Genomic DNA, 12,850 nt, shown 5'->3' on the forward strand with positions numbered 1-12,850 from the left:
ATGAATATGGTATCATGCACTCCAGCAATAGGGCGAGTGAGGAGTTGTCAATTCCTAATAGCGCTATCCATAATGACCATTGGCTCAAAGAGTTAATGGTTAGAGATAAGGGAAGGCCTTAATACGATAAGTTCTCATGTTCCGTGTTGCATAGACATACATAGAGAGATATAGCAATAAAATAGCAATCATGTTTGATACAAATCAATTTAAATACAACATTCAAACAATAATTTTCAGGACATGCTTTTCCACCCCAAAACATAAAAACTGAAAATAGGGGAGTGCGTGAATTCTCACAATATGCAAAATATAGCAACCAAGTTTATACGAGTCATATAAATACAATGAGCATAAATAGTTTAGGACATGCTTTTCCACCCCAAAACATTTAAAAACCGAAAATAGGGGAGTGGTGAATACTCACAATATGCAAAATATAGCAACCAAGTTTATACGAGTCAAATAAAATACAACGAATAATAAATGGTTTTTGGACATGTTTTTCCACCCCAAAACATAAAAACTGAAAATAGGGGAGTGCGTGAATACTCACAATGCATTGAGATGATGCAAATGATGCCGTGATCTACGCTCCACTCGTACCACTATCGTTTTCCTACAACGATGTTACACACTAATGAGTCTCTAATTGAAATCTAATACTAGTATACTTACTACTACAATAGAATTATGCCAATAATGTGTCAAAATTTAATATTGATAAGTTACAAACATTTTTATGTGGAAATTAAGTTTCAAAGAATCAATTGTTATATAACAATTTAAGTGGAAAATTTCGATTATTGAAATGTTAATATTTAACATTTTAGAGATGTTCCAATGATTAAATATTCAAAACGAAATCAATTTAGTTCTAAACTTTCCCAAACTTTGTATTTCATTTTTAATTGAAGTCAAACACCTTAAGATAAATTTTCTTGAATTTTTGATTTGTCTAACTATTTTTCACCATTTAATTCCATGAATAATCATAAAATCATGGAAAAATAGTAAATTATCATGAAAAATTCTTGAAATTTTTGTGTAACTATTTTACAGTGTACATAATCTAGGAAAAATATTAATATGTGTTTTCAAAAAGTTTAACACAATTTTTCTGATTTTTGTACATTTAAGTGTATTAAATCTTGGGAAAATAGAAGAAAAATAGCATACAGAAGATAAAAATCATCAAAAATTTTATGTATCATCCTAACATATTATAAGAGTTTCTGGTATATTTTCAAGATTTTTGGATGAGAAAAACTATTTTTCCTGTTTTTAGTCCATTATAAACACAAAAATTCAAGAAAAATAGATATACATTTTCACAAATTCCCAAAATATTTTTCAGAGTCTTAAATATAAGGTACAAGCTGCGAAAAATAAGAAATAATATTTTCACATTCCCTAAAGTGGTTTTATGATTTATTAGAGCTAAATAAAAAGAAAATTAAAAACCATATTAAACAGTAACAAAAATCGATGAAACTTTATGAGAGATGTTTATTAACTTAACGGGTCATCCACAAATATTTCCAGAATTTATTTACAAGTTTAAGTATTTTATATGCTTTAACACTCTATTTTATTATTATTTTCATGTAAAAATAAAGAAAATATATATTAAGCTGAAAATTTTCAGAATGCAACTTCAAACAATTTAATAACATTGAAAAATTGTTTTCTTATTTTTGATGTCGAAAAACATGCCTAAAGGCTCAAACAATTATAGAGAAAACTTGATTCTTATGATTTTGGTAAAAATTATTGATGTTACTTTGAGAATTTTTGCAACATGTTCAAAAGGCTTTTGAATCAAGATATTTTTATACCACTTAATACATGATGTTAAGTGCTCAAGTTAATTTTTCCTTGAATTTTAGTGATGAATAAGATATTTGAACATGCAATACAAAACTAGTATTCACCAAAAAGGTGCTGATTCAGCAACAGTTTTGTAAAAATTGCTAAAAATCGAAATATTTGAATTTTCCAGTGAGGTCAGATGGGTTTGAAAGCTAACTCAAAATATTATATTTCAGAAAAAGAATCTCGAATTTTGGTTAAGAAATGAGTGAGATATGACAGTTTAAAGTCAGGTAAAGAAATCTGGCAGATTGCATGCATGGTGATTGGTTAGAAAAATGAGTTTTCATCATTTCTTTGAGTAAATCTTTTGAAATATTTTAAAAGATATCATGATAAACTTATATTCTAGTCATGTTTCCAGAGATCAAAAGATTAAAACTTATCAAAATGTATACATTCATTTATGAACAAAATTTTGTTTCTCAAAAACTCTTAACTTGAGTTTGATGTTTTAATCCTTAAAATCGATTTTTGCACTAAGATCATGAACATGCAACCTTGTTTATCATACATGCATGGTGTTAAAACACATCCATGATATTCTAAAAACCATTTTAACAAAAAGAAAACAAGTTTGAAGAAGATGAAGAAGTAGAAGTCGGTTTTTGAAGTAAAATGCACATGCATGGCTTAAATCATTGTTGTGGATCTTCAAGAGATGTATGTTCTTTACCTTAAATTTATTTGTGGCTTGAAAAACCCTTATGAATCTCCATAATTTCGTGGTTAAGAGGCTGTGGTTGTGGTGTTTGGAGAAAAAAAAATTAGAGAGAAGGTAGAGAGAGTTTTCTAGAGAGAGAAAGAAGAGAGATGTGTGTGTGTTGGAGAATGAGAGTGTGAGAGAGAGATATGGGAAGAGAGGGGTCCGAAATTTTGAGTATAATAACCCTTTCTCATTCATTTTGTTTTATAAAATTTAAGTTATTTTATAAAATATCTAAATTTTATATAAAATGTGCACTAAAATCAAGTTTTTATTCATGAAACCTTGATTTTTGACTTATAAATTAAGGATGAATGTTAATGACTTAAATTTTTATTTTCCTTGATTATATTTCCCTGAATTTAATTGTTTTAAGATAATATTATAAGTTTCATAACTATTTTTATAGAATTCTTGATGTTAAACTTTATAAAATTTAAGTTTTAGGGTTTTTAGGGTTTTTGAGAGTTTGTAAAAATTTGGATATCAAAATAAATAGAATATTTGAGACTTTAAATTATCTTATGGTATTATAACTCTTTTATAGTTATAAATAATGTTTGTAATTTATTTTTATCGGTTTATTGGCATTCTATGTAGTGATTCCGAGATTCAAGCGAAATTGAGGAATCAAGTGTACTAGTCCTAGTCTTCAACTTTGACTTAAGTTTCTATGAGACTTTGACCTAATTTCTACTTCTAGGTCAAGTGCATGATGTGTGTATATGATTCATGAAAAGGTGTTTGAGTCAAAGAGTGACCCGAATATGGATAGCCTCTACAGTTAAGTAGTTGTAGAATTCACTTATCAATGTGAAATCTAAGTACATTATCCATTGTTTCTAGTTGCTTCCAAGTTTCTAGTAGGTTATAACTGAGCTTCTAGTCACTAAGTCCAGTATGTGTCGTGCGTATATGTGCAACTAAGTTTATTCAAATCTAGAACCGACTCGAATTTTGATGGTTGTCACAAAAATGAACAGGGACAAGAAGTGTAATTGCAGTCTGGATTTTAGGGTTGCCGTTCCAACTGGGATTAGGGTTAGAAGAAGGATGCTCTGATACCTACTCAAAGAATAAGGAATTGATATCGTTGATTTCATTGATTGATTTGGAGAGATTACAACCAAATATAACGAAAGAACACTTAAACTTTGATACCCTAAAGAATAATAATAATAATAACAATCTAATTCTAAACTATCAACTCAGGTTAATAGTTGTTTGAAAAGAAATAAGGTAACAAAATTTCGTGCGGAAGTTATAGCATGATTTCGTCTTTTCTCGCTAAAGGGGAGATTATGGGGTTCGAAATGTATATAGTGAGAAGTCGAAATTCATTTAATTCTGTTAGGGTGCGAAATCAGGTTGATTTCGAAATATATGTATTTGCAAGGCATGTCGAATTAGAACTTAATGGTTACTCCTTGCATTTAATATGCGTCTGTAACATCCTATAAATAGGGTAATTATAAGGACAGAGAGTATCTTTTGTGTTGTTCATGATTGTAAAACTCTCTCTAACCTTTGTACTCTTACAAATATAAATGAGCCAATCAGATCTTATTTAATTGACATGTTCTTTTTTATTTCTGTGATTGATTTAATTTTCATTACTCGAATCTTAAACTCTTCAATATTAGAGAAAAAGATGAAGGTCCTGCGCAACAAAGAGATATCTTGGGTAAAGGATCAGTGGCAGTATCAGAGAGGGTCCGAGTGGACCTGGGAACCGAAGGCTGAGATGTGGGAGCATTATCCTGAGTTATTCGTCACAGTCGACTTCGAGAAAGAAATCTAGTTCATGTGGGGGAGAATTGTAACATCTTGTTTTGAGGTACTTTCTTTTTGACCCTTATATTGAGATTTATAGCATTTTGGTCCTTAAAATGGTAGAGTTGCGGAGCCACATATGTTAGGCGTACATTTGCATACACTGAGCGTATATGGTGAAGTCCTAAACTCTAATATTTTCGGTTTGGACCCTATTTATTCATCATTAACTCTCAAACCTGGTTTCCTTCATCAGCCTCCATTGTAACGCCCTGTTTTAGATCGTTTTCATTTCAGGGCGGTGATCAAGGATTGGGTATTAGCAGGCTTAGGATCCTTGAAGAAATGATATTTGGACTCAATAGGGGTAGATGATGTAAACTGGATGATCTGGGTATTCGGTTTGTGTTTTAGAGTCAAATGGTATTTCGGTAATTTGTAAGCAAGGGATTCTATGGAAATGGATGTTTGTTCGGGATATGGTAAGGCAGGTATGGGCTGACTAAAGCGTAGAGCTTCTCGTTACCTCTTCATGGATATAAAGATCGTCAGAATCGGGTTTATAACGAAGAAGTATTGGTCTTTGGAGTACTTAAGGGTTTAAGGTGGAAGCCCTACTACACGGGGTGTACCTAGCGAGTACACGGGGAATACTGGTGCGAAGGGTGGTATGCTAGGTGTAGTTTAGGGTATACGTAACATACTGTGAAGGTTGGACCGGGGTGTGGGACCTCGTACGCTGGGAGTACGGGGAGTACGCCGGCCGTACAAGGGTTAAAGGAAAACCCTAATTTTTGTAAGTGAACCCTATAATCTCATTATGTCTTTTTGGTTGGATCCTTTACTAAACTCCAAGTCCCCAAAACCCTATAAATCATCCCGAAGCCTCCATGGTTGTGATTTTGAGCTCATAATGTACATTTTGGTGTTTTGGGTCATTTCCAAGAAGATGGAGTTTAGTGCAAGGTTGTGGATCAAGGAAGATCTTGTGGATTTGGATTAAGTGCTTCATTTCTAACTTGTTTAAGGTAAAAAGCTTTGACCTTGTTCATTGTTAGCTTAGATCTATGTGGTATGAATTTTTTATTCTTTTTGGTCCCAAGAATGAGATCTAGTGGTTTGGTACCACTCCATGAGTTTTCAGTTGCCACTCTTGGTGTTTCTGAGGTTCTAGATGCCTAAATTTTCTCCTTTAGGATTTGGAATTTCCCATGTATGAGTTGGTGTTAATTTGGTGAGATTTTAATGTGTTGAGAGAAAAACTTGAGACACACTTGAACAAACGTTAGAACAAGTATAGTTGCGGAATAGTTTATCTCAAAGGATCTAAAAGCTCAACAATAATAATAAGTTAGAATTAGATAATTAGAGTGTTAGATGCGGAAATGTAAGGAAATATAAATTACAGCAGCTATTATATCAAGTATAAACATAAGTTGATTCTTAACAAGGAATGCATTCAGACCAAGTTAGTAAGAGAGGTCAAATTTAGTGATTAAGTCAAGAATGACTTTCTCTGAAGAGAGATAATATTCAGTTACATTCAAGTGAACTTTGAGAGTAAGAATGAGATGAGAGTAATAACACAAGATATGAGAGTCAAGATGCGTAGTGTTATCTGAAGTATTGAATAAGAAAGATTGAGCTCTATATATAGAGACTCAAATATTATATTTGTTCAACTGTCTAAGCGTAGCCATGCAAGGCATACTGGACAAAAGAGAGTATTCTAACAAAAGTAGATAAAGAGTTAAACTAAGAAAGCTAGATAGTGAACTGCGGATGATGATGACTTCGGATGGGGTTGCTGAACAGAGTCGACTGCGGATCTTGGAAGGCTGCGGTAGACCAAGTTTAAGAGGGTCACTTTTATGATTCAACAATTTCCCCCCTAAGTGACCTCTTCAACTTTTCTTCAGTTATCGAGTTTTAGGAACTTGATGAGAATCCACCAAAACTTTTTGATATTCTCCAACCAGATGATTCTTCTTAAAATTTCGAACTTGACTTCGGCAGTTGTGTGTTTTGACTTTTGAACTACGGTTCGACAAAATTCAAGTTGCTTCCTTGTAAGACAATTCATGGCAGTCATAGGAATGAAGTATTTGGTTTCATTGATCTTTCGTTTAAAGATGACTCCAAGATCCGGGAAGTTTGTTTCACCCAGAGATCTTTCTTCATAACCTTCAGTAAGCATCGGTGCAGGGTCAAGTGGTGGTAGATCGAACTTTTTGGCAAGGGCAGGGTGAATGTCTGCATCAATCTTTGCGAAGTCACAGACAGTTTCCCTTAGAAATGTGCTTGCCCTCTCAAATGATATCTTCATCTTTGGATACTTTTCAGTTTTGTTTTGGAACACCTTTGCTATTAGGAAGACTTCTTCTGGATTCATGCATGGGAAGTCAGCTTGGGTGCGGACGTAGTCCTGATTCCTTCTTGTAAGAGTATACTGGATAAAGTCAGCTTTCATGAATTTCCGGGGCTTAACGTTCTTGATTGCGGATGGTCTGTCATTAGACCAAATTTTCTCTATTGAAGAAGCATGTTTATCATGGAATCGATTGAGTCTTTTGAATTCCATGGCCAGTCTCTTGTGATCAGGTAAGTTGCGGTCAAACTGCTCAAATATAGTGAAGTATTTTGCATTGGGGGAGATTCGAACATCCCAGTAACCGTCAGATGGGGGTTCAGCAAAAGTAAGATAGGGTTTATAGTCATCATCCAACAATATTCGGTGGGGATTGATCCAATAATTAACTAAGGATTCATCCATGGTGATGTCGAATCTGTTTTCTCTCCAGATTAGCTCAGCAAATTTGGCTGCTTTCCAGTCGGCTTTCTTCTGTTTCGTTGCGGGAGAATCATTGGAATGTTCGGATGACATGTTGGATGCTAAGTTCTTGAAGTGGGGAGGAGTCTCCGGTCGCTCGGGAGAAGGATTAGATTCTTGAATAATTTCCAGTTGCGGTGGTGACTGATGTTGCAGTGGTGTCTGATCGCTTGGATTCTTTTGAGGAGAAGGTTGAGGAGTAGGAACTTTTGCATTGATGATGGGAGATCTTCTATGTGAGTGCGGATAGGAATGCTAATGAGAAATTTGTTCTGAGTCTTCACTTCCCCCTCTTGAGGGAGGAGCCACTGGTACTTCCTCAAGCCATTGACGAAGAGCGTCGATTTTTCCACAAACATTATCACACTGTGCTTTGAGAGCATCAGCCAGTTGTTGGTTGTTTGGAATGGCGTTGTTGAAGAGTACTCGATGAATCTACTTGGTAAGTTGAAGAATCTCAGGACCATGAAAGCTGGAAGATAGAGAGCGTCGAAGGCTGTTGATGGTAGATTGTAGGACCGAGATGGTGGACTCATAGGCAGTATGAGTTTCATCTATCAGCTTCTTTGAATGAGTTGACTGATCCGCAATAGTTGTTTGAAGATTTGCCTTGATTACGGATACCTCAGAGATGAGGCGCTCCGCAGTAGCCATAAACTGCTGATGATCAGCCTTACGACTTGTATCCAGAGATCGAATTCCCATTTCAACTTTCAGAGAAATTCACTCAGCAACTAGTCGTTCACGAGTTTCAAGTCGTTCAATCCTTTCAATAAGTGACTGCGGTCCTGGTATGTCTTCAGATTGTGGTTGAGTGGGCTTAACCGCATCATGAATCTGATCTACTTTGGCGTGTAGACTCAGAAATTCTTTTCTGGACTCAGCAATCTTCATTTTCTTCTTTTTCTTTTTAGGATTGGAGGTTGAGTGTTGAGAGCCACTCGAAGCTTCTTCCTCATCAAAAATCATTAAGTCGTCATCAGAAGGGGTAGGCTGAATTACCTCATTGATATCAAAGTCATCGAACCCGAATGTAGGTGCGGAGCTATCTTCGATTGCGGTTCCATCATCTTGAGAATCTCTAACACTTGGAGTTGGAGGGAGTTTTGATGAACCTTCACCACCAAGAGTGGTCTGAGCGTTGCGAACCGTCTCAGCCATTATGGACATCCACTCTTGTACTTTTAGAATTGTGGTTACGGTGTTGGCGTTGTTAATGGCGTCTACCCAATACTTTTCCACTGATTGAATCTCTTGCTGTTTTTGTTGAAGTTGCTTGGTCTGTCGATCCTTTGTCGCTTGAAATGCCCTACGGAAAGCGGCATATTTCTTTGCTTCAGCTTCATTGATTGGCTTGTATATACTGCATGAATCATTAAGATCAATTCTGTCAATTCCTTGAAAACGCACCGAGGTGTCCCTCGGGTCCATGGATCCTTGCATAATTGTGCTCACCGTGCCTAAACCACTTGGAAAAGATGTAAGCAGAGTAGGATTTCCTGAGCTTCCTTGGTCTCCTTGAACCGTGGTCAAGTTTGGCCTCGGCTCAATTCTGGCAAGGGTGGAAGAATTGCCCTGCAGTTGGGAAGGTGTTTGAAGTGTGTGGGTTACTGAAAAAAGGATAGAGTTCAACTCCTCAGGTGAAAAGAAATGTAGACGGGAAGCCCTGGAGACCTTAGGGCATCCTCTTGGGAGTGAGCTGAGGGTGAGTCTCCACTATCAGCTGAAACATACACACTTTCTCTATCTGAGTAGAATTCGATGGTTGAATTAAATGGGTCTGCGGCCACCCCAAGGACTACCGGAGCCTTTTGAGAGGCTATAACATCAGTCCAGTCACGCATTTGGTCAGTGGATTTGGTTTTTCTTTTCTTGAGGATAGCAATGGGTTGTGCGTCATCATCAGAATCACTCATAAGTTCCATGGAGGGAGAATGAGATTGATTGTCATTTGATTCGTCATCTGAAAGCACAATTTGTTTGAGTTTCCTTTTCTTGGATGGTTCAGTGTTCTTGGGAGCATCTTTCTTCTTTGGGGTTCCATGTTTCTTGGTGATGTTGCGGGGGCCTTGGTTGGCTGAGGCTACCTTCTTGAGCCTTTTTTTATAAAGGTAAGTTGGATAGAGTGGTTGAAGATGGAGCTGCAGTACTACCAGGATTGATGGGTGCGGATGAGGCTTGTCTGTTCTAACTAGGTAGAGGCGGGGTAGGAAGGTATGGGTCAATACCTTCCGTAGCCTCTATGTGATCTGTGACATCAATGGTTTCAAGTCCAAGTGTAGACAATATGTGGACTGGTAGCCGTCTAATGGGTCCAAAAATAGATTGATCTTTAGAAGGGTTGTACCTTTTTAGATCTCTGGTGATGAAGAGGTTGACATCGTTGACCACGCTCAGTTCTGTGTCAGCATGAAGATCTAAGATGCATAGAGACCGGAATCTTGCAAAGGTGAGCTCGGTAGGATTTTCTCTTGTACTTTCCTTGGGGATGTACTGCAAGAAGTCATCCCACAGGATCTGACCGTAGTTGACATCGTGGCCAGTAAAAATACTCCATACTAACTCTAACAGCTTGAGGCCCATGTTATCAGTGCCTCCGGTTCTTCCGGAAAAACTGTGGATCACAAAATGGCAAACAAACTGCGATACCGCATGCAACTGATTCTTCTTGAATTCGCCTATGCCTTTCAGCTTCTTTTGGTAACCCATCTGGTAAAGTGCAGATAGAATGTCGGCCATGCTAGGGATGAAGAACTTTGTTGAAGGATGAACTAACAGATTGATGGCGTTGAGAAATTTCACTTTGGTGAGAATAACCAAAGAATCATTCACCAGATTCAGATGCACGTTTTGAAGGTTGTTGAGAGGGCGATATGAAGAGAAAGCACATTTGAAGAGTGGTGATAGCGGTACCACATCTGTGAAGGTGTCAAAAGGACCAAACAATGGATGATTTGACAAGAACTTGATCATTAACTTAATTGGAGCATTATAAGAAGAATGCTCATCGAACACTGCCCTAAAATTGCTTGAAGCAATCGTTGGCGTTTGGTTCCTTGAAGCAGAGTCTGAACTAGTTGGGTGACCAGGGGCAGATGCCTTGGAATGTTTCTTTGAGATACCCGATTTCACCATTTTTATAAAAAAGTTTGAAGAACTTGTAGGAAAACAGGGTGCAAGAAGATGAAGGAGATGAAGTTCGTCTTGAGAGTTTTCAGAAAGCATAAAGCTTTCTTGGGAAGAAAAAGAGGGTTTTATAGTGGCGGATTTGAAACTTTATTGATTTTACCCTAAGTGGAATCGGACAAAAAAAACGTTTGAGTTGTTTATTTAGATTAGGAGAAGCAATCTCAGCCACATATGAGTTAATTAAAAGATTTATTTTATTTTTTGAAATTTTCCAAAAGAGGTTGCATTTAATCAAATGTTAGTCCCTATAACCTCACGTCTGAAGAACGTGTGGTGAGGGGTTAATCCGTTGTACAAAGGAGGAAGATGTAACGAATTTGACATTTTGGAGGTAATCGGAAGAGACAGTTTAAAAGAAATTTTTATGGAAAATTGTTCTTTTTGTCATTATAACCAAAATAGGTCTGACACAAGGTTTATTTGAAAAGTAGAACTGAGACAGTGATACGTTACACAAAGGATGTTATTTTTACAATGTTTTTCTTATTTAATGAAGGATCATTAAATAGCACACAACGTTTCAAGAGTTTATGAAGTAGTTGAGAAATTAATCAATGTGATTGCGGATTGAGACTTCATTACGGATGAATCTTTTATCATTGCGGATGGATGTTTAGACGACTGCAGTAGAAGAATTGAGGAGAGCACTTGAACAAAATTAGTAACAACTAACAATAAGGACCATTGAAAGATAGATATGATATATAGTTGCGGTACATGAAATATACTGCGGTACATAGAATATACTGCAGTGCATAGGATATACCAAAACTATCTATCATAAATAAATTCAATTAGGACCGCAATAGAGACCAAGGATGGTCGGCGGTACCTATTAATTCAAAAAGAATTGTAGGTCCGGATTCATCATTCCTAACATTTGTAAGAAACTATTGAGTTTTGTAGAGTCAAGTGCCTTTGTGAATACATCTGCAATCTCTTCATGAGTGTGGACAAAAATTAGTTCAATATTACCTTTCAGGATGTGTTCTTCGATGAAGTGATACCGTAGTTCAATATGCTTTGTCTTAGAGTGATGAATACGATTGTGGGAAATCGCTATAGCACTCTCGGATTCACAATAAATTGGTATCCGCAGCATTCTGTATCTGTAGTCCATAAGTTGTGTTTTCATCCACAAGACTTGTGAACAACAGCTGGCTGCGGCCACATATTCAGCTTCTGCGGTAGACAGTGATACACGACTTTGTTTTCTTGATGACCAGCTGACGAGTCTTCCACCCATAAATTGACATCCACCGGAGGTGCTTTTTCGATCTAGTCTGCATTCGGCATGATCCGCATCAGTGAATGCTTGTAGGCTGAAGTCATTTCCTGCGGGGTACCATAAACCAAGAGTCTTGCTCCCCTTTAAGTATCTTAGAATCTGCTTGGCTGCGGTCATGTGTGACATTTTTCGATCAGCCTGGTACCTTGCGCATACACCTGTTGCAAAGACAATGTCTGGTCGGCTTGTGGTGAGGTAAATCAATGAGCCAATTATACCTCTATAAGTCTGGTGATCCACTGATTCGCCGGAAGGATCAGCAGATATCTTATATCCGAAGGCCATGGGGACCTTGGCCGAAGAACAGTTGTCCATTGAGTATTTCGTCAGTAGTTCAGTGGTGTATTTCTCCTGATGGATGAATATCCCTTGAGGGACTTGTTTCACTTGAAGTCCTAGAAAGAAGTTAATCTCTCTATTCATGCTCATTTGGAACTTGTTGGTCATGAGCTTTGCAAATTCATCCACCATCCCCTGATCAGTAGATCCGAAGATGATATCATCCACATATATTTGTACAACCATAAGGGTATTACCATTTGCCTTTCTAAATAAGGTGGGATCAATCACTCCTCTTTTGTATCCGGACGAGATAAGAAATTCAGAGAGAGTCTCGTACCACGCTCTTGGGGCTTGCTTTAGACCGTAGACTGCTTTTTCAAGCTTGTAGAAGTAGTCTAGGAATTCAAGACTTTCAAAACCCGGAGGTTGCTGAGGATAAACCTCCTCTTTTAATTCACCATTGAGAAAAGCACTTTTCACATCCATTTGATGTACTTTGATGTTCTTTTGAGCTGCGTATGCTAAGAAGATTCGGATGAATTCCATTCGTGCCACCGGAGCGTACGTTTCATCATAGTCAATACCTTCAAATTGACTATATCCCTTGGCAACTACCCTTGCCTTGTTTCTGACGACCGCACCGGATTCATCCAACTTGTTCTTGTACACCCATCTAGTACCAACAATAGTGTGACCTTGCGGCTTTGGAACGAGCTGCCACACTTTGTTTCTTTTAAATTCTTCTAGTTCTTCTTGCATTGCGGATATCCAGTCTGGTTCTAGTAATGCTTCTTTGATCGTTCGGGGCTCGACCGAGGACATAAATGATGCGCAGTGACAGTGATCAGTTAAATCCTTGGAAGATCGAGTCTGGATACCTGTGGATGGGTTACCAATGATTTGACCTGGT

Source organism: Lactuca virosa, chromosome 8, assembly GCF_052849685.1.
Source record: "Lactuca virosa cultivar CGN04683 chromosome 8, Lactuca_virosa_CGN04683_v6, whole genome shotgun sequence".
In the NCBI taxonomy this organism is placed as follows: domain Eukaryota; kingdom Viridiplantae; phylum Streptophyta; class Magnoliopsida; order Asterales; family Asteraceae; genus Lactuca; species Lactuca virosa.